Genomic DNA, 21,865 nt, shown 5'->3' with positions numbered 1-21,865 from the left:
TTGATATTTCAGGTTACAATCTAGTTCTTTGGGGAATTGAATACAATGGTCTTTGTCTTGCAAATCTCTACCAAACTAGAACTTTGGCTCTAGAAACAATTCAAAGTTCAACTATTCTTTTCAATCCTCAAGCCTTTCCTATTCATCTCAAAATGTTTGAAAATATTGTAAAAGATCAGAACATTGCACTTAAGAAAAAAGAAAAAGAAAAAGAAAAATTTACATAGTACTTACTCTAGACCTCTGATAATAGGCAAATATACCCTAAATTTTCTTGGAGAAAACTTGGATACCTTTTATGTGTCTTTGTGATGTAAATTTTTTACCCCATATTTTCTACGACTTAAGAGCCATCCAAAGAACTACAGTAAAACCTTGGTTTGAGAGCATAATTCATTCCAGAAACATGCTTGTAATCCAAAGCACTTGTATGTTACAATACTGTAAGATAACACAAAATAATAAAGAATATATAAAATATACAGAAAAAAAAATTAACCTACATTTACCTTTGAAAACCTTCATGGCTGGTGTGAGGGAGAGAAGAGAGAGGAGGGTTATTGTGTAGGATGACTTTTACGATCGCTAAAGGTATAACTACTGTCTATTGGCTCAATGGAATCTTTTTCTTTTGGTGCAACTTTAACAAGGAACCTATCCAATGACCTAGAATGAACCAAAACATTCCTAAGTTTACTCTTGTATGGAAAAGCAAAGGACTGTCCATAAGTGCTTTGAAGCAACAAAAACACACTAGTGCCACACTAGTGAAAGTTGTGGGCACCTTTCAATGTTCTGAAAAATCACTGATTTCTGCCAAACACCACGGCCTGAGATCAAACATCAGAGCATGGGAGACCATCACCCAGAATCCCACAGAGAGAGAGAGAGGCAAACCATTGGCTCAGTTGTGATCATGTGACCTTCAGCGTAACATACTATTCGTATTGCAAGACATTGCTTGTTTATCAAGTTAAAATTTGTTAGAAATGTTTGTTCGTCTTGTGGAACACTTGCAGAAGTTACTCACAATCCAAGGTTTTACTGTATTTGGAAATTTGGTGAATAAAAAAATGTATTCTCCATAAATAGTAGCATAATGCTTTAGCCATTTGAGCAGGTGAACTTACCTTATTCCAACTACCAAAACAAAATTTGGATTCAACAGTCTTTACCAAAGTAGCAAGGTTTGGGGCACCTGGGTAGCTCAGTTGGTTCAGTGACCCACTCTTGATTTTGGCTGAGGTCATGATCCCAGGGTCATAGGATCAATTGCCTCATCAAGCCCTGCATAAAGCCCTGCCTTCGGCTCCCCGCTAAGCATGGAGCCAACTTAAAAATCTTTCTCTCTCTCTCCCTCTGCCCTTCTCCCCAACTTGTGCTCTCTAAAATATAAATAAATAAATAAGTAAGTAAATAAATAAATAGTGAAGTTTGTATTATTTACTGTAACTGACACATGGCTAAAATTTTAGAACAATAGCCGTAATGTCTCTGTATCTACCTGTATGCTTATGTGTTGTAGATATGTGATATTTTTCTACATCCAATGGTATTGCCAAAATGAATTTGCAAAAAAGCTCTATTTACCTGGCTTAAAATAAGCATTTATATGAATTAAGTATTTCTAAACTACCAGAAATAGAGAAACTAACTCAAATGTTTTTCAAGTTCATGTGAGCTGAGATAATCTTTGCTAAATAAAATGTTTTTCAAGTTCATGTGATCTGAGATAATCTTTGCTAAATAAAAAGTTAATTTAATTTTTCTGGTTTAATTGAAATAGGCATGCCTTCAAAATTACATTTAATATAATGCAGACATGCAACTTTTAAAAATTTTTTTTTAATATTTTATTCATTCTTGAGAGAGAGAGAGAGACAGAGCACGAGCAAGGGAGGGGCAGAGTGAGAGGGACACAGAATCTGAAGCAGACTCCAGGCTTGGAGCTGTTAGCACAGAGCCCGACATGGGGCTAGAACTCATGATCCTTGAGATCATGACCTGAGCCAAAGTCAGACATTTAACCGACTGAGCCACCCAGGCACCCCATGACATGCAACTTTTATTCTACCTGAGTTTATTGATCAAATAAACTTATGTTATCTTTGTTACAAAATTTATCAGCAAAAACAAATAACTTGGGATGATGGCTGACATTGTCTAATGTTCCATGAAGTTTTATGAATAGTGTAAACACAAATATTGGGAGCAAGTGATTTTTTCTAATGTTTATTTATTTTGAGAGGGAGAGAAAGGGAGTATGAGCATGGGAGGGGCAGAGAGACCAGGAGAGAGAGAGAATCCCAAGCAGGGTCCATGCTGTGAGCTTAGAGCCCAATGTGGGGCTCGATTATACAAACAATGAGATCATGACCTGAGCCGAAATCAAGGGTCAGGCGCTGAACTGACTGAGCCACCCAGGCACCCCTGGGAGCAAGTGACTTAGATAGATATAAAATTTAGATGTATGTAAGTGTATGTATTTAGAGGTCTGTAAGATGTATGTAATAAGAATTTTTAGGAAAACTTTTCAGCAATAACTATGTTTTTTGGTATGTCTGCCTAAAAAGAGTTTCCTAAATCTTCTTGGTAACTCAAAACCTTATGAGTTTTTGCTAATTAAAATTAAATCATGGAATTTTATCAAATATCTAGATCACTTCCAAATAAGATAAAATATTGAACATTAATTACTAAACATAGATCATACTTTTGACTTCCTATTACAGAGGAACTAGAGATAAATTTGGGTCTGTTAGTAAACACATCTTGTGCCAATTTGGAAGATTGTACTATAAAAAAAGTGTGTTTCTGGAAATTATGACAGATTCATAAATTCACCAATGTATAAAATGCTAGTGTGACAATTCATAATTGCTTAATTCTTAGTTTTCACTAGAAATTAAAGTTTCTAAAGGTTAAGTATTTGAATTAAGAGGCACCTGGGTGGCTCAGTTGGTTCAGTGTCCGGTTTTGGCACAGGTCATGATCTCACAGCTCATTAGTTCGAGCCCCACATCAAGCTCTCTGCTGTCAGCGCATAGTCCACTTTGGATCCTCTGTCCCCCTCTTTCTCTGCCCCTCCCCTACTCATGCTTTCTCTCTCAAAAGTACATAAAACATTGAAAAAAAAAAGAATTTGAATGAATATATGTAATTAAAATGACTAGAAGAAAAGGAAACCACTTTGTATGCAAAGAAAGTAAGATATGTTTTGGGGTTTTCCATTACTAATTTTTACAGTATGATGATGCATTTTGTTTAAGGGAAAAGAAAGTAAATTTGTCCCAAAATAAAACTAGTCATTTCAGAATGGGAAAGAGGAGAACAAAGGACATAATGGTATAGAAAGACAGGGAAGGAGACGGGAAAAAAAAGAGAAAATTTTATCTTGTGTAATTAAACTGGATAAAATTTAATTGTTATTATCAGGGTTGTAAAAATAAATCTTAGTATCAATAATGTACTTATGTAAAACAGAACTTAATATTCTTCCATCTGTTAAAAGGGAAATGTTTTCTTAGACTATTGGTCTCCTTTTGATAATAAGAGATTGTGAAGTGTTTATCTTTTAAATAATTTACCTAGAAAGCAAAGGTTTTGTGTCTTACCAAAATAATTTTTTGTGCTTCATGTTGTCTTACTCAGGTCTTTGATTACCTTAAAAAACTGAGTCTTCTCAGTATTATAAAAGGTAAGTTTTGCTCACAGTTATATAACCTTCTGTATTTGCCTTTAAAATTTGTGTTGCTTTGGTTAAATGGATAATTGACTATTGTTTCATAATGATCTCTCATCCTATTTAGTCAAGCGTCCAAACCTTTTAATATTTTTGACACATTTCCCAAAATCAATTCTAAATGAAGTCTTTTTGACCTGAAGTTAACTTTGGAAATTTTTAGAGGGTCCTCGGAACATCTCAAAAGATTTGTTCTCTCCTTATAAAAGACAGATACTCAACTAATTAGACTTATTTTATACGTTAAATTACATGAGAAGCATTGTCAAATAAAAAGTAATACTAAGCTTTCTTCATGTTGCATTTGTAACTTGTATAGAAGTGTTCCAGAAATTGTATGAAATTCCTAGAAATCTGATATGTCCTAGGATAATGTTATCAGTCATAATTCCAATTAAAGATCATTTATTTATTCTGAGAAAGAGAGATAGAAAGAGAACGAGAGGGGAGGGGAGAAGGAGAGAGAAAGAGAGGGAGACTCCCAAGCAGGCTCTGCACTGTCAGCACAGAATCTGATGTGGGACTTAAACTCACGAACCATGAGATCATGACCTGAGCCAAAGTTGGACACTTAACTGACTGAGCCACCCAGGAGTCTCCCGTTATTATTATCTTAAAATGTTTTTTGTCAGAAAAATAACCAAAGCTCCTTGTCAATTGCATTTTCATGAACTCTCATCAGATCTTTAATCATGGCCATTTTTAAGTCTTTTGCCATTTACAGCTATTGTTTTAGGCTTTTCAAGTGCATTGCTGCAAAAGTATTTATTTCCTCTTCAAGGAGATTCATGGGAAAAACTCTGGCAAACAGAGGTTTCTGATAACTTTTAAGCTCATAAAACTGAACTAAGAATTTCCAGAACTAATGGGAAAACTGGATTCAAGCAGAACCAGAGTTAATAACATGGGATTGAATAAACTGATAAGGATGGTTATAATTTTTATGACTTTTTATTTGAAACATTACAGGTTCTTTAATGTTTTGATTTTCCAGATTTATGGACGCTTTTTCACTTAAGCTCCAATGACTTACACGAATTTGGTAAAGCTATACCTTTATGAAATAGGATGAAACAATTACTTTTTCTCCCTATCTGATCCCTCTAAAATTTAGAAACTTACTGAATGGCAATATACTTATTTCCATATCTTCAATAAGAATCTGTTCTTCTTCTCCTGAAACCATTATTACACTATATATTAACTAACTTGGATTTAAAGAAAATTTAAAAAAAAAGAGTCTGTTCTCATTGGTTTTTTCGCAATCTTTTTTCTTTTTAAGTTTATTTATTTTTGAGAGAGAGAGAGGAGGAGGGGCAGAGAGAGAGTGGGAGAGAGAGAATCCCAAGCAGGCTCCACACTGCCAGCGTGGAGCCTAATATAGGCTTGAACTCCTGAACTGTGAGATCATGACCTGAGCCGAAATCAAGAGTCAGATACTTACCTGATTGAGCCACCAGACACCCCTCTGCTCTCCTTGCAATGGCACAAAATTAGAAACTATGGAGTCAATAAATCCTCTTGGAAAAATGGTCTACTACCTTTTTATAGTGTAACGCCCGAGGTCGTGAAACCCCCCACAAGAGACCACCAGAGTCGTAAGTCAAAGCCAAGAGGCAAGGGTCGTTTATTGCAGGTTCGAACCTGGACCTCCGCGCACTCGTTGCCAGTGACGCTAAGAGGCCCCGATCAGGGTTGGTACAGCGTTTTTATAGACAGAGACAAATAGCATAGGGGAGGTTTCAGATTATGGGGGGCCTGATTAGTTGATTTTAAAGTAAGGACATTTGTTGTTCTCTGATTGGGCGTCCTTTGTCTGTCCTTTGGCGGGAAGGCTTTGGCCGTTACTTGCGGCGGGAGAAAAAAAGGGGAAGGGGGAAGGGGGAAGGGGAGGAATGTGTTAAGGAAGCAAGATTACAGAAGCAAGAAAATGCTGGTTAGTAAGTATTTTCATAATCTTAGGGTATAGCAAACTAAGTCTAGAAAAATTTAACGGTGCTCACATCGAACAATAGGCAAGACATACAAAATTTTAAATTCATTTTCTACAATAGGGCTACTGTCAGCCTTAGCAGGTGACTAATAAAGGCCACTTCCTGGCAAACTCAGGAACCTCATAATATTTTAGGGATCTCAAACAAGAAAGGAATTAACCAAATCTATAGGTATTACAGGTGAAGTTGGATGACAAGTCATTGGGTTGGCTTCCTGGGCTTGAGGCTTTTAAAAGTTCAATCTGAGATTCCTTATGAAAAGTTCCAACAGAACAATTTTAAAAGAGGCTATATGGTGAAAGGAACAATCCAAATGACAGCCCTACCTTAGTTTAAAGCTAGGTTCTCTTTTCTGCTTATTATGGATCTTTGATAAGAAATACAATTGCTAAGAAGTCTGTTTTGCTTGCTGTTTGCTATGAGCATTGTGAGACCTTTCCTGAATGTAACCTGCTGTGTAGTAGAATGGGTTGTAAACCTTCCTAAATGTAGTCTGATATGTAATGGAATGAGTGATTGTACATAAACTAACCGGCGTTTCTCGCTTCTGTAAACCTGCTTGCTTATCACATTCCTCACCTACCCCCTTCCCCCTTTTTTCCCTCCCACCACAAGTAACGGACAAAGCCTTCCCGCCAAAGGACAGACAAAGGACGCCCAATCAGAAAACAACAAATGTGCGTACTTTAAAATCGACTAATCAGGCCCCTCATAATTTGAAACCTCCCCTGTGCTATTTGTCCCTGTCTATAAAAACGCTGTACCAACCCTGATCGTGGCCTCTTGCGTCACCTGCGACGAGTGCGCAGAGGACCAGGTTCGAACCTGCAATAAACGACCCTTGCCGCTTGGCTTTGACTTACGACTCTGGTGGACTTTTGTGGGAGGTTTCGGAACTTCGGGCATTACAATGGTCAGTCACTATTTTTGCTGCACTTATGTAAATAATTAGGCCAAGTTTAATGAGATGAGACTTATTTTGCAAACAAATCAGTCTTACCATGGTTATGATTGATAAAACAGGGGTGAATATAAAGAGAAATTATTTTTGCACCTTTGTAGACATTAGATTTTAGTCATGTTGTTTTTGAAGTTGTTATTTACCTATAAACTGGACCAGATCCTCAATTCTATTTTCCTCAAGTATCAGGCTGCAACTCTCCAAACTAATATTTTTAGTTTTCTCCCATCTTTTTGAGTTGGAATCACTACGTGCTAAAACTGCCCTTTTCCCTAAAGCCCTGCAACCTGTGGACAACTTGATGATATAATCTTAAAAGAGAATTTTCCCCAATAGTTGATGTCTAGACAACCTTCATGCCTGTTGTGGTTTGTATGGGCCACTCAGAAAGTTTACCTGAACAGCTGATGATATTGTTGGGGAGCAAGAATTCCTGGCCTCTTCAATGATTCTTCTAGCTGGACTAAGAATCAAATGAAATAGATTAACAGAAGAAAATCAAATTTAATAGGCATATGACTGGGGGATCCACATAGACATGGAAATTCCAAAGACAGGCAAATGAGGTATATATGTCATCTTGAACTAAGGAGAAGGGGACAGAGGTCGGGGATTTCACAGGAAAGGAATGCATTTCACAGGGTGATAAGAGCAGTTGTTTCATGCCCCTTCTTCCTTATTTGGTCAGGGATTTCCTGTCATGGCACTAACAAGCTGGAGCCTATCTGGTTTGATCTGGCTTTTTGTGGAGTGTTTTGAGGACAGTCCTCTAACTTTCCAGAAAGCTGGCATGACTTCCTCTTTGCTGGCCTCCAGTATCCTGTTAGAATCTCACTAAATGTTATTCTAACAAAGGGAGGGACAAAAAGTTTCTCTAGCCTGCAGGGTCTCAAGTGCTTTCAGCTCAACATAATCCACATGCCAGGGGTGCCTGAATGGCTCAGTTGGGTAAGTGTCCACTCTTGGTTTCCACTCAGGTCATGATCTCAATGTTGTGGGTTCGAGCCTGTGTCGTGCTCCCTGCTGATGGTGTGGAGCCTGCTTGGGGCCCTGCTGATGGTACGGAGCCTGCTTGGGATTCTCTCTCTCTCTGCCCCTCCTGCTCTCTCACTCTCTCTCTCTTTCTCAAAATAAATGGATGAACTTAAAACAAAAATAAAAATAATAATAATCCTCATCTCAAAGTGGCATATGGTAGGGGTGCTACCCTGAACCCCTTCAATATCATTAGAGAAATTCAAATTGCAAAAGATGCATCGAGCCCAATAACTAGAAATACTAACTGGCTGCCGTCAGGACTGATTGGGTTTATAATTTGCTCCATCCATCAATCTTTTTCTTTTGTTTCCATAGAAATTCCTCTTTTTTTTTTTTTTAATTTTTTTTTTCAACGTTTATTTATTTTTGGGACAGAGAGAGACAGAGCATGAACGGGGGAGGGGCAGAGAGAGAGGGAGACACAGAATCGGAAACAGGCTCCAGGCTCTGAGCCATCAGCCCAGAGCCTGACGCGGGGATCGAACTCACGGACCGCGAGATCGTGACCTGGCTGAAGTCGGACGCTTAACCGACTGCGCCACCCAGGCGCCCCTCCATAGAAATTCCTCTTATTAAATACCTCATTTCTAGCACAGCATAGACCTAATTTTGGAAGCCCACTCCCATCATCGCTGCCTCCTGAAATGAAACACATCTATTTAACTGAGCTGATCTATTATCAGGATTGAGAGACTAGTTAAGTGAGATATGGAGCAATTTATCAATTTTGCTTCTGGATTGTGAAACTTCACAGTTTCAAAAGTGGGACTGAAGGGGAGCAAAATATACTACCCCAAAATATGTCCTTTCAGTATATTATTTTAAGCTGGTTATTTTTAAGAAACAGCAGACACAGGGGAAGCTCTTAAATCTGCATAGAAGTTCTCCTTTTGTAAGAAACATTTACATTTATCAGGGAAATCTCCATTTGTAAGGGTTTCTCCCTTCTGTACTAGGAAGAGAAGGATGACTCTAAATCTCCAGAAGCTCTGGTCAATGCAGAAGGCAATGACTTAAATCTGCATAACAACCTTACCTTTGTTTCCTGTGCTTTTCCTCCTCGGCAACCTACCATAACTGCTCCCCAACCCCCCCAACACATCTTTTTATCTTTAGCTGGAGATGTTATTTAGGTTAGTGGCTTGTGCCATTTGGGGGAGTTAATGCAGTTTTCCTGGGTATCTCCCATGTATACAGGAGATATACATGTTATTAAACGTTCTTATGTTTTTCTCCTGTTAATCAGTCTTCTATTATAGGGGATGTCTCAGGCAAAAATCTAGAAGGGTAAGTGCTCCCTTCGGCAGCACATATGCTAAAATTGGAATGATATAGAGAAGATTAGCATGGCCCTTGCGCAAGGATGACACGCAAATTCGGGAAAGCGTTCCATATTTTTAGGGGCACTAAGGAATCTACTCCTGAAATCATTTTTGCACTATATGCTAACTAATTTGGATGTAAATTTTAAAAAATAAAAAAAAAAAACAAGTTAAAAAAAATCTAGAAGGGTAAGAAGAAAATTATTATGGGGCACCTGAGTGGCCCAGTCAGTTAAGCTTCTGACTCTTGGCTTCAGCTCAGGTCATGATCTCACGGTTGTGAGTTCGAGCCCCGCATCAGGCTCCACACTGACAGTGCAGAGCCTGCTTAGGACTCTCTCTGTGTCTCTCTCTGTCTCTCTCTCTCTGTCTCTGCCCCTTCTGTGCACTCACTCAACATAAATAAATAAACTCAAAAAAAAATTCTTTTTCAAAGAAAATTATTTTTCCTCCCCACAACCTGTAGGAATGCATCTGCCCTCCTTGGCCTACTCACAAATTGCAATACCTCCAAATCACAATTATAGTTAGAGAACAAAGTAGAACTAGCAATGTACTGGAGAGATCTCCAGGGACTCATGTTTCACTGACTTGGCTCCCAGAACATTTAACCTGGAGATCAGAACAGATGTCAAGTTCATCATCTGTTTCCAGAGAAAGTGAGCTGACTTGGAGAAAATTAGAGGCAAAGAAAGATCTAGAGCTAAAGTCTCTTGTTGGTCTTTTTTGTTGTTGTTGTTAAGTTTTTATTTATTTATTTTTGAGAGAGAAAAATCACAAGCAGGGGAGACACAGAGAGAGACAGTGAGATCACAAGCAAGCAAGCTCCACACACTGCTAGCAAGGAGCCTGGGGTGGGGACGGGTTGGGGGGGGGGGGGAAGCGGTGCTCAAACTTATGAGTCATGAGATCATGACCTGAGCCAAAATGGGACACTTAACCAATTGGACCACTGTGAGAAATAAGCCCACTGACCCAATCAAGGGAGAGATGCAGAGACTGGAAGCACAGTGAAGCGAGGCTTTAATTAATGTTCTTGCAAGAGCAGCTGTCTGATGGACAGCCACACGTGGAGCAGTTACAGCAGGCAATTTATCTCCTAGCATGCAAGTCCCTTCCCTGGTTCCTCATTGGCTGAGTACTACAGAGGTTACAGCCTTACCCCGAAGTTGCCTATGCCCATGTAAGGCAAAAAGTACATTCCTTTAGGTGATGCAGAGACTTCAGTTCTTTGACACACGCTCATGGCAAAGCCCATGAAAATAAGCCCGTTGAAATGGAGAGAGGAAGAACCAGGAAGTGAAGTGTCTAAGGGTTTGGGACTCCATTGGGTGGGGGGCAGTTTGTAATATTTCCAATAGGTTGTGAATTATTGTTAACTAGACAGCACAGCATTTATTTGGTATTTCTGAAAATGAATCATCTCACCTACTTCTCACAGCCACCCAGAAGCCCCTAAAGTCTCTTGTTTTATTCTCATCTTGGATATCCCCCTCCAACCCTCCATACTTAGGATGCAGTTTACCAGTGTCCGAACACCTTGACATATAGTTCTATTGCATCTGGCTCTCCTCCATAGAAAGGCGGAGGTGGGACTCACTTCCCATCTCAGGGACCTGCTCACAGAGAAGTGACATAGTTCTTCCCTCCACATCTCTCCTTTATGATGACTTAATTCCATAAGAAAATAGACTTTTCAGATTTGGAAGTAGCTACAAAGTGAAATATTTTAGCAAGATATTGCTAAACAATTTAACAATTGGCTTATGAAGATTTTTTTTCACATTTCCTTGCCAAAATACTTACCTTTAAGATTGTGATTATTTGCGGGTTATTATCCTTAATTTGCTAATAACTTTACTAACAAAAAGGCATAGAAAAAGTTTTGGAGTTCAAAATATAATACCCTTTTAAAAGTGATTTGTTTTCCTTCATTCAACAGAGGAACAGATCATATCAGCAGCCCACTCATCCTGATTTCTACTCTCCACATTCTCACTTCTCAGAGCCAGAACCTCACAGTCTGGGAGTGAGTCACCTTATCCAACACCTGCATATAATAGAAGCACCCCAAAACTAATTCCACTAAGATTTTTATCTAGCTCATTTTTCTACACCTCTAATGATTCTGACTTAATAAATACGGCAATATATCAGAAAAATAGTTCCTTTACAAAAAAAGAGGGGAATTTTCCTATGTTTCACCAAGAGGAGCAAAGCAAATTTCTGATCCAATACTCATGACACTCATTGCAGACAGTCTTTCCCTCCTTGAAAGTTTCCAAAGGCTCTGTGCTGAAAACTCATTTCTGTGTCCCCTTTCTACGTGTCCTTTGCCTAGCTAAGTCCTAGTCATCCTTGTGGTCTTAGCTCTAAAGCTATTTTAGGGTTGCCTGGGTGGCTCAGTTGGTTAAGTGTCAGACTCTTGATCTCAGCTCAAATCTTAATATCAGGGTTGTGAGTTCAAGCCCCATGTTGGGCATGAAGCCTACTTAAAAAAAAAAAAAAAATTAAAAGAAAAAATTTGTTTTATTTTTTATTTTTTTAAGGTTTTTTTTTTTTTTTTTTTTTTTTTTTAGGTTTATTTTTGAGAGAGATACAGAGCAAGAGTGGGAGAGGGGCAGAGAGAAAGGGAGACACAGAATCTGAAGCAGGCTCCAGGCTCTGAGCTGTCAGCACAGATGCTAACACAGGGCTTGAACTCACGAACCTGATAGAGATCATGACCTGATGGAGGCAAGTTGCTATGCTGAGTTCCGACGAATAACTGGGGGCAGGGGCAGGGGCAGGAGCAGGAAGAGGGGGGGCATTACAATTTAAAACCAATACATAGGGGCGCCTGGGTGGCTCAGTCGGTTAAGTGACCGACTTCGGCTCAGGTCATGATCTCACAGCCTGTGAGTTCAAGCCCCGCATCGGGCTCTGTGCTGACAGCTCAGAGCCTGGAGCCTGCTTCGGATTCTGTGTCTCCCTCTCTCTCTGACCCTCCCCTGTTCATGCTCTGTCTCTCTCTGTCTCAAAAATAAATAAAATTAAAAAAAAAAAAAAACTAAAAAAAAAAAAAAAACCAATACATAAGCATATAATTACTTTAAAAAGTGAGTAAAATGGAATGAGAGAAAGATACAGGTTACAAAGAATAGAATGAGGGAGATCTAATAAGATTAAAGAGGATGCCTCTGAAGGCCTCTTGGTATTAAACTTGGAATTTAAACTGAAGCCTGAAGTATAAAAGAGCAACTATCATGGTGAAGTGGCTCAGACCAAAAGAGCAGCATTCTTGAGTGAGGAAAGAGCCTAAAGCTTGGAGGACCTGAAAAAAGCCCAATATGTTTAGAGCAAAGTGAGCAAAATGGAGAAAGGCTTTAAGATGAAAGTAAAAAGATAGACCAAGCCTTATAGTCCCTTTTGGGAGTATTAGTTTCTACCTTAAGGGCAATGGGAAGTCTCTGACTGGCTTCAAACAGGAAAATAACAAAATCTAATTTACCTGTTGAAAAGATCTCAGTATTGTGTGGATATTGGATTGGGCTAAGCAAATTAAGAGTCTTTAACCCCCAGATTATTAAAACACGCATTTTCTTTTAAAGTAAAGCAGATAAAGAAGGAATTAGTTGTTCCAATTTCTGGTCCCCTCTAATATCTTCCCCTGGGTGGAAAGAGGTAATCTCTGGACCATTTCCCCTCAGGATGGATATGACCTGTGATGGCTGAACCTCAAACTTTCTAGTTGCGTTCTTTCCAGCTTGTCTCTCGGCTCAGGTAAAAGAAAGACCCTGAAGGCATGCATTCCCTGATGGGAACCAAAACTACTCCCTCAAGCAATAAAAGATGGCCCTGAGCCAGCAAGCCCCACCCTACCAACCCCCCTCCCCCACAACTGACTCCAAGACAATGATTGATTTGACCTTCACTGCAGACCTGCACCACCCATCCACCTTTGCCCCATGTTTTCCCTACATAAACCTGGAAGAATTTTCAGCACTTTGGAGACAGCCTTTGAGATGCTAGTCCACTGTCTTCTCAGTGTTGGTCTCAGTTTAAGCCCCATGTTAAATGTGGAGCCTACTTAAACAAACAAAAAAATTGGTAAATGGCTACTGCTGATAAGTCATTCAAAATCATACATATTAAAAGAAAAAAGAAGTGTTTCTATGTTTCCAAGAATAGCAACATTCAAGAGTCACATCAGAAACTAGCATCGTATGGGGACCATGATTGCTAATTGTTAGGATGTCCTTGGAACCACAGTAGAGGGGACGGCCATCTTGCCAGCGCAAACCAAGGAAAAGCCCCTAGTAGCTGCCAGAACGAATTGGAGGTCAACCAATCACAGAGCGACAGCACGACCTGACGCGGAAAAAGGCCCACCGGACCCGGAACCGCTGCAGCTTAAAAACCCCACCCCACCACACCTGGGTGCGACTTCTCTGACTCCTCTCTCTCTCTCTCTCTCTCTCTCTCTCTCTCTCTCTCTCTCTCTCTCTCTCTCTCCCTCCCACCCTGAGTCAGGGAACCTCGCCCGAGACCTTAGTTCCCAAATAAAGCCTTTGACTGCTAAAATTTTTTAGCTTCTGACTTCTATCTTTACCCTGCCTTACGACCCTAACACTAGTCAATGCAAAGGTAAGTCTGAGAGTTAAAAAAAGTACGTAAAATATGTTTGATCTTACAGCTTCACCCTGAAGTCTCATAGGAAACCTCTAAAAAATTCTTTGTTTTTCAAGTTTATTTATTTTCGAGAGAGAGAGCATGCAAGTGGGAGTTGGGGAGGGGCAGAGAGAGGAGATAGAGAATCCCAAGCAGGCTCAAATGCAAGGCTCGAACCCACAAAACGTGAGATCGTGACCTGAGCCAAAACCAAGAGTCAGGCACTTAACTAATGAGCTACCCAGGCACCCCAACCTCTTAAAACTTCTATTTTTTATTATCTCACTTTGAGAGATGAGAATGGAAGGGAAAACAAATATGTTTATATATTGTTATAAGAAAGCACAGTTAGAATTAAAGATTTAAAATACCTAGTTCACATGGGGAAATGTCATGATTGAAATTGCTTCAAAATAATGCAACAGAAGGGGATAAAAATGAAGTTGATAAATACTGAACTGGATACTGGGTCCATAGGCACCCATTACACTATTTTCTATTTTGTCTGTATTTGAAATTTTTCATAGTAAAAAGCTTAAAAATTTTACAAGGATTGAGGAAGTAGACATTCACATGTTATTTTCTTAAATAAATTCCTTTTTTTTAAAAGTCTTTACTTTTAAGTTATCTCTACACCCCAATGTGAGGCTTGAACTCTCAACCTCGAGATCAAATATTGCATATTCCACCAAGTAAGCCAGCCAGATGCCCTGACATTCACATGTTATTAATAAGAGCAAAAGTTGGCAAAACCCTTCAAAAATTAATGTGGAAGTACCTATTAAAATTGAACGTCTTCTGCAAAACAAACCATCAACGAAATGGAAAGGCAACATACCAAATGGGAGAAAGTATTTGTAAATCACATAACTAATAAGACATTAATATCCAAAACATATAAAGAACTCATAAAATTCAACAGCAACAAACAATCCAATTAAAAAATGGGCAGAGTATCTGAATAGATACTTTTCCAAAGAAGACATACAGATAGCTAACAGATACAGGAAAAAGTACTCAGCATCACTAATCATCAGAGAAATCCAAATCGAAATTGCAATGAGATATCACTTCACACCTATTAGAATGGCTATTATCAAAAAGACAGGAAATAAGTGTTGGCAAGGATGTGGAGAAGTGAGAACTCTTCATGCACTGTTGGTGGGGCATGCCAGTTTGCAAAACAGTATGGAGGTTCCTCAAAAAGTTCCTCAAAAATAAAACTACCAGATGACCCAGCAATTCTACTTCTGGGTATTTATCCATAGGAAGTGAAAACACTAACTCAAAAAGATAACATGCAAAACCACAATGAGATACCACCTTACACCTGTCAGAATGGCTAACATAAACAACTCCGGCAGCAACAGGTGGTGGCGAGGATGCGGAGAAAGAGCATCTCTTTTGCACTGCTGGTGGGAATGCAAGCTGGTGCAGCCACTCTGGAAAACAGTATGGAGGTTCCTCAAAATATTAAAAATAGAACTACCCTATGACCCAGCAGTTGCACTACTAGGTATTTAGTCAAGGATATAGGTGTGCTGTTTTGAAGGGACACATGCACCCCATGTTTATAGCAGCACTATCAATGATAGCCAAAGTATGGAAAGAGCCCAAATGTCCATCTCGATGGATGAGTGGATAAAGAAGATGTGATATATATTATATATACACACACACACACACACACATACATACACAATGGAGTATTACTCGGCAATCAAAAAGAATGAAATCTTGCCATTTGCAACTATGTGGATGGAACTGGAGGGTATTATGCTAAGTCATAATTAGTCAGTCAGAGAGGGACAAATATCATATGACTTCACTCATAGGAGGACTTTAAGAGACAAAACAGATGAACATAAGGGAAGGGAAACACAAATAATATAAAAACAGGGAGGGGGACAAAACAGAAGAGGCTCATAAATATGGAGAACAAACTGAGGGTTACTGAGGGGTTGTGGGAGGGGGGATGGGCTAAATGGATAAGGGACATTAAGGAATCTACTCCTGAAATCATTGTTGTACTATATGCTAACTAATTTGGATGTAAATTAAAAATAAATAAATAAATAAATAAATAAATAAATAATAAAATAAAATAAAATGAAATAAAATAAAAAGATACATGCACCCACATTCATTGCAGGATTATTTAAAATATTCAAGAAATGGAAGCAATGTCAGTTTCCATACACAGATGAATGGATTAAAAAATGTATATATACATATACACAATAGAATATTATTCAGCCATAAAAAAGCAAATCCTGCAATTTGCAACAATATGAATGGACCTTGAGGGCATTATGCTAAGTGAAATAATTGAGGCAGAGAAGGAATAAGATCTCACTTATATGTGGAATCTAAAAACAAAAATAAAGGGGCGCCTGGGTGGCTCAGTCAGTTATGCGTCCAACTTCAGCTTGGGTCATGATCTCATGGTTTGTGGGTTTGAGCCCCTCATCAGGCTCTGTGCTGACAGCTCAGAGCCTGGAGCCTGCTTAGGATTCTGTATCTCCCTCACTTTACCCCTCCCCTGCTCATGCTCTGTCTCTCTGTCTCTCAAAATAAATAAAGTTTTAAAAAATTTTAAAAAATAAACCCAAATTGATAAATGCAAACAGATTGGTGGTTGCCAGAAGCAGGGGTTGGGGAGGGATTAAAATGGATGAAGTTGGTTAAAAGGAAGACACGTAGTTATAAATAAATCCCAGAGATGTTATATACAGCATAGTAACTATAGTTAGTAATACTATATTGTATTTTTGAAAGTTGGTAAGAATAAATCTTAAAACTTCTCATCACAAGAAAAAAATGTTGTAACTATATATGGTGATGAATGTTAACTACACTTATTGTGATCATTTTGCAATATATACAAATACTGACTGAATCATTATGTTTACATCTGAAACTAATATGTTAATTATATCTCAATAAAAAATGAAATTAAAAGTGTGCATATTCTTGGATTCATCATCTCAGTTTGAAATCTAGCCTAAAGAAATAATAACATTAATATGTTATGTCTAAGGATCTTCACTTTACTACCATAACAGTAGTGAAATAATGGAAACCTAAATGCTCATTAAATGGACCAATAGTTACTAAGACAAAGAAATAGTATAGTCATCTTTTTTCATGAGGTAAGCTTATATGTACTAACCTAAAAAATGGTTCATGTTAGATCACTATTTTTTTTTTTAAGTTGCAAAACAGTAATATCAGCATAATGCATGTATTCATTATATACTGATGTGTCTGACTTTAGGAAAAAGTTGACAATGGATACAAATCAAATGTAGAATGGTTAACGGAGTACAGGTTTACTTTCATCCCTTAATGTAAATATTTTGTATTTTCTTCAGGCCTGGGATTATAGGTAGTTTTTACTTGTTCTACTGATCACACACATAGTGGAAAGTTAAGCAATAAATCCCAGCAGTCTGGCTCCAAAGAGAAGTCCTGCTTGTAACTACTCACTAACCTGCCTTTAGCTGGAACACTATATAAAACACAAATTAACAATATTAGAATTTATTTTATTTACTTCTACCTATCACACTCAGAGTGACTATATACATTCCTTGATCCAAATAGCTCTAACCATCCCCAAGCAGAGTGCCTCTGTCTCACAGTCTTGACCCAAACATTTCAGGTCCTGGTTATTCCACCAGAGATCTATTTACAGAAAATAAAGAACAAAAGCCTACTTACAGAGCTTTAGAATAAATCTTTGTTATTTGTAGTGCCCTTAAAATTACAATTTAGTTTGGCATGTAATTAAGCCAATTATCTTGAAAATGCTACTGAAATTTTCAGTAAGCAACCACCCTGCTGGCCCCTTTGCCTGGCTTCCCTGACATTGTTAAAGCTTCTTTTTTAAAGCACAATAGCTTCTTTGTTGCAGAACCACAGGTAAGAAAACACTCAAACTCAAAGGTGACAGGATCCCTTCATCATTAATCCCAGGATGACCCCACCCCACCCTCCAGAAGTTCTTAGACTAAAGGTTCTCAAGTATATGCCTGTTAAAACCAAGTCCTTTTAGCCCTGTTCTTGTCTCTTTCTCCCTACCTTCTCGGCAATTTCTTCTTCCTTAAGGCATTTTATTTACGTGGAGACACTAAGTTACATAAGGCAAAGAACATTTTCTTGCTTATCCAACTAATGGAATCCTCTTGAAATGAGGTGAGATAGGATTAGTGAAAACAGAAAATTTTTTGCCAAAAAAAGCAAAAAAAAAAAAAAAAAAAAAAAAAAAGCTAATATAGTGCCCAGAATTAGATAGGCAGTTACATTACTAATTTTTTCCCCATCTCCAGCAGCTTTTAGAAGACTGATTTACCAGGCATATTTTCTAGCCAAGATTTCTTTTATGGAAAAATTTGCTTTACTTAGACAAAGTACATGAAAGCATTTAAAGTATATGTAAGATTAAGGAGGTTCTAATTTTTTTTCAAAGCTTATTTTGAAATTACTCTAGTTTTTTTCCATTCCTTTTTATAACATATTAGTCCAGAAGTTTATGTATGCATCATGCATGCTACTAACCTGAACCTGAAAATATTTTTGTCCTTGGAGCTTTACATAAAAGTCCATAACAGAGACAATGAATTATTTAAGATTCATATTGGTCTTGCGTGTGATTTTGAGAACTAACTCTGCAGCAATATGTAAGTCACATGTACATCTGCACGTGATGAAAATGGTGGCTATCTTGACATTTTTCCCTAAAAAAAAAAACGTCCTGAGTTAGCACATACAGTGATACCACAATGTCCAGTAACACTTACTGGATTCTTTCACCTAGCAAAATTTTGAGGATTTCCCTCCCACAACAAAATGAATGAAAAAACTTTCTTTTTCTTTTATTATTTTTTAAAAAAAGAATCTCTTTGCCCAACGTGGAGTTTGAATTCATGACCCTGAGATCAAGAGTCATGTGCTCTACACCTGAGCCAGCCAGGTGCCCTGAACAAACTTTTTCTTTTTTAATTTTTTAATGTTTTTTTTTAATGTTCATTTAATTTTAAGAGAGAGCACAAGTGGGGGAGGGGCAGAGAGAGAGGGAGACAGAACCTGAAGCAGGCTCCAGGCTCTGAGCTAACAGCACAGAACCGGATGCGGGCCTCGAACTCATGGATAGGAAGATCATGACCTGAACCGAAGTCAGATACTCAACCGACTGAATCACCCAGGCACCCCTAATCTTCATATTAAATAACTGAGAACAGCCTGCCATGGCAGCCACTCCCCATAAGGCCCAAAATGAGATGACAGTTTGAGTGCAAAAAAGCAACCCATTAACTCCAACTTGCTCTGGGAAATGGCCAGTCACAGGAAACCCTCCAATCTTAACAGCTATTGAACAGCCAATCCTTCCTCTTGAAATGACCCCAAACTGCTTGCTTCCTTACACAGACAATCAACAACTGCCAAATGTACCTGACAGCAACTAGTAAGTCTCACCAGCTTCCAAAATTCTCACCATGCCAATCAGATGCTGTCTCAGAATTCTCATTTTACATGATAAACTCAGGCCTTTCTGACACCATTCATTGAAAGCCCGCTGAAATTAAAGTGGTAGCAGAGGGTTCCCTTGCTGCAAAGTTATGAATAAAATAGCCTTTGTTAATTTTATGTCATGCTTGGTTTTGTTTTCAACATACCTGTGTATATTATATCATAATATCATGATAAATGATAAATAAATACCTCTGAATCTTTTTCCCCCCATCCCCATTGCCATTACTAATATCCTTACCATGCCTCACCTAGATGAGAAATAGTCCAAGAGGTAATCTCTTTGCCTCCATGTCCTCATATTCATCCAGCTCCCACTGACAAAGCAGTCTTGGTAAAAGGCAAATTTGTTCCCACCCCACCCTTTCCCTATTTTAGTGGCAGTCCAAGAGCAGCTATGGTAATAAAGACCAAATGCTTTCCATAAAGAGGACTTATAGCAGTAGTCATAGTAACAGTAGAATATTAAAGTTAAAATGTTGATTTATAATGTTTCCATTAACCTTGACAGATACTCTGAAAGGTAATGAAGTTCTGTTATCCTAGCTGAGAAAGCAGAGGTTCAAGGAAGAGTCTTAGTCATTTGGGTTGCTATAACAAAATATCATATACTGAGTGGCTAATAAACAGCAGGAATTTATTTCTCATAGTTCTGGAGGATGCAAATTCAAGATCAGGATGCCAACTTGGTCAGGTGAGGGCTCTCTTGCAGAAAACAGACTTCTTATTGTATCTTCGCATGGTGGAAGGGGCCAGGGAGCTGCAAGATCATTTTTTAAAGAATCTCATTCATAAATACTCCACCTCATGACCTAATCATCCCCACCTCACCTACTAATAACCATCACCTTTGGTGGCTAGGATTTCAACATATGATTTTGGGGTGGGTGGGGGACACAAACATTCAGATCACAGCACTAAGCAAATGTATCCAATGTCACTTATTTAGTAAGTGGCAGAGCTAGAATCTAAACCTGTGTTTGTCAGATTTCAATGTCCATGCTTTCCACTAAATGCCTTACCCCACAGCCAAATTAAACTACTGCTATTCCTTCAATATGCTGGTTCAGATATCCTTGCTCTGTATGTGCTCAGGCCTCTTTCACCATTCTGTAACTCTTTCTCTTACCTTTACTCTCTCCAGATGATTCCCCCCCCCTTTTTTTTCTTTTACTACTGTTTGGTCTGAAACGTGACCCTTTATAGCCTTTATCACACTTTAATATAATTATTTCCTTACATTGGTATTTCACTAGCCTATAAACTCTTTGAGGACAAAGAACTCCAATCCATTTCCTGGTAAAAATTTGTTATTCTGACACACCAATGATAGAAATTTTCATAGGAGGGAAAAAACTTAATGTTTTATAGCCCATTTAGGGCCCTTAGGTGAAAGAAAAAAATGGAATTAGGAATTACCTTACAGGGTTATTCTATTTTTTTTTTTTTTTTTAATTTTTTTTTTCAACGTTTATTTATTTTTGGGACAGAGAGAGACAGAGCATGAACGGGGGAGGGGCAGAGAGAGAGGGAGACACAGAATCGGAAACAGGCTCCAGGCTCCGAGCCATCAGCCCAGAGCCCGACGCGGGGCTCGAACTCACGGACCGCGAGATCGTGACCTGGCTGAAGTCGGACGCTTAACCGACTGCGCCACCCAGGCGCCCCCTTACAGGGTTATTCTAAAGACAAACCAGTGGTTCTAAAACCTAATGGTATATTGGAATCCCCTTAAGAGACTAGGATAATGAAAATATCTAGATCTGGTGCCACACCTTCTGATTCATAATCTGTAAATAGGGAGCTCATGAATTTGCATGTATGTAGATCCCCAGGAGATCTACATTGAACAACTAGATTTGGCAATCAGAGTTTAATGTTATAAACTATATAAACCCTCAGCGCAATGTGTAGCCTATGAGAATGCTCAATAAATGTTAGAATTTTACATCACAACACCTTCCAAATGTCATACCACTTTATAATTTATAAAATACACACACAAGAATTATCCCACTTCAAAACAATACAAGGATTAACATTTAATCTCTATTGCACAAATTATTCAGTAGATGGTAATCACTTAAATGCTGTCTCGTTCAAATGAAATTAAATACAGAGATGGAAACCTCTTAAAAATAAGGTCATTTTTAGCCTGAAAAATATCCACCTGTTCTTCCAATAGCATGGTGTCTATGATGACTCTCACCTTTGGGTAATTGGATCTCTAACTTCCTTAAATGGTATTCAGATCCACTGGCATTAGGAGGATAAAAAAAAAAAAGAGTGCTGGTTAGGCAACCAACACTTCCGTTACAAGAGCTATGCTTTGGGAAGATAAAAGTGGACATTTTTTATGAAGAGAGTCCTAACCTGTACCTTGAAAGAAGGAAGAATCCCAAACAATTGAGAAAAGTTGCTGCTAGAAATCTGACACCAAATCGTGCAATCCCTGCTTATTATCTTGTGCAACTCCAGAAAGCGCTGAACAAATTCTTCCAGATCTTTACACCTGAAAGGCCCAGCAGGGCAGTCGAGATATGTTACTGAAGTGGTAAGTGACTCTTGTCAATAAACAACTATAGAAAGTAGTCAATGAGACACATAAAAAAATAAAATAAATAAT

At 38.4% G+C, this 21,865-nt stretch overlaps 1 long non-coding RNA gene and 1 other non-coding gene across 4 annotated transcripts in view; one reads left to right on the top strand and one right to left on the bottom strand.

Annotated features, from left to right (window-relative positions):
- Nucleotides 1-21,865, bottom strand: part of LOC123595279 — a 194,736-nt gene that overhangs the window by 130,556 nt on the left and 42,315 nt on the right. The window lies entirely within an intron of this gene.
- On the top strand, nucleotides 9,027-9,134 carry LOC123596531. The gene has a single exon (XR_006711707.1). It is a non-coding gene; the product is annotated as a U6 spliceosomal RNA (small nuclear RNA).

This window comes from Leopardus geoffroyi, chromosome B1 (genome assembly GCF_018350155.1).
Source record: "Leopardus geoffroyi isolate Oge1 chromosome B1, O.geoffroyi_Oge1_pat1.0, whole genome shotgun sequence".
NCBI lineage: Eukaryota > Metazoa > Chordata > Mammalia > Carnivora > Felidae > Leopardus > Leopardus geoffroyi.
The sequence above is the reverse complement of the archived record's forward strand: the minus strand, read 5'-3'. Positions and strand labels throughout refer to the sequence as shown.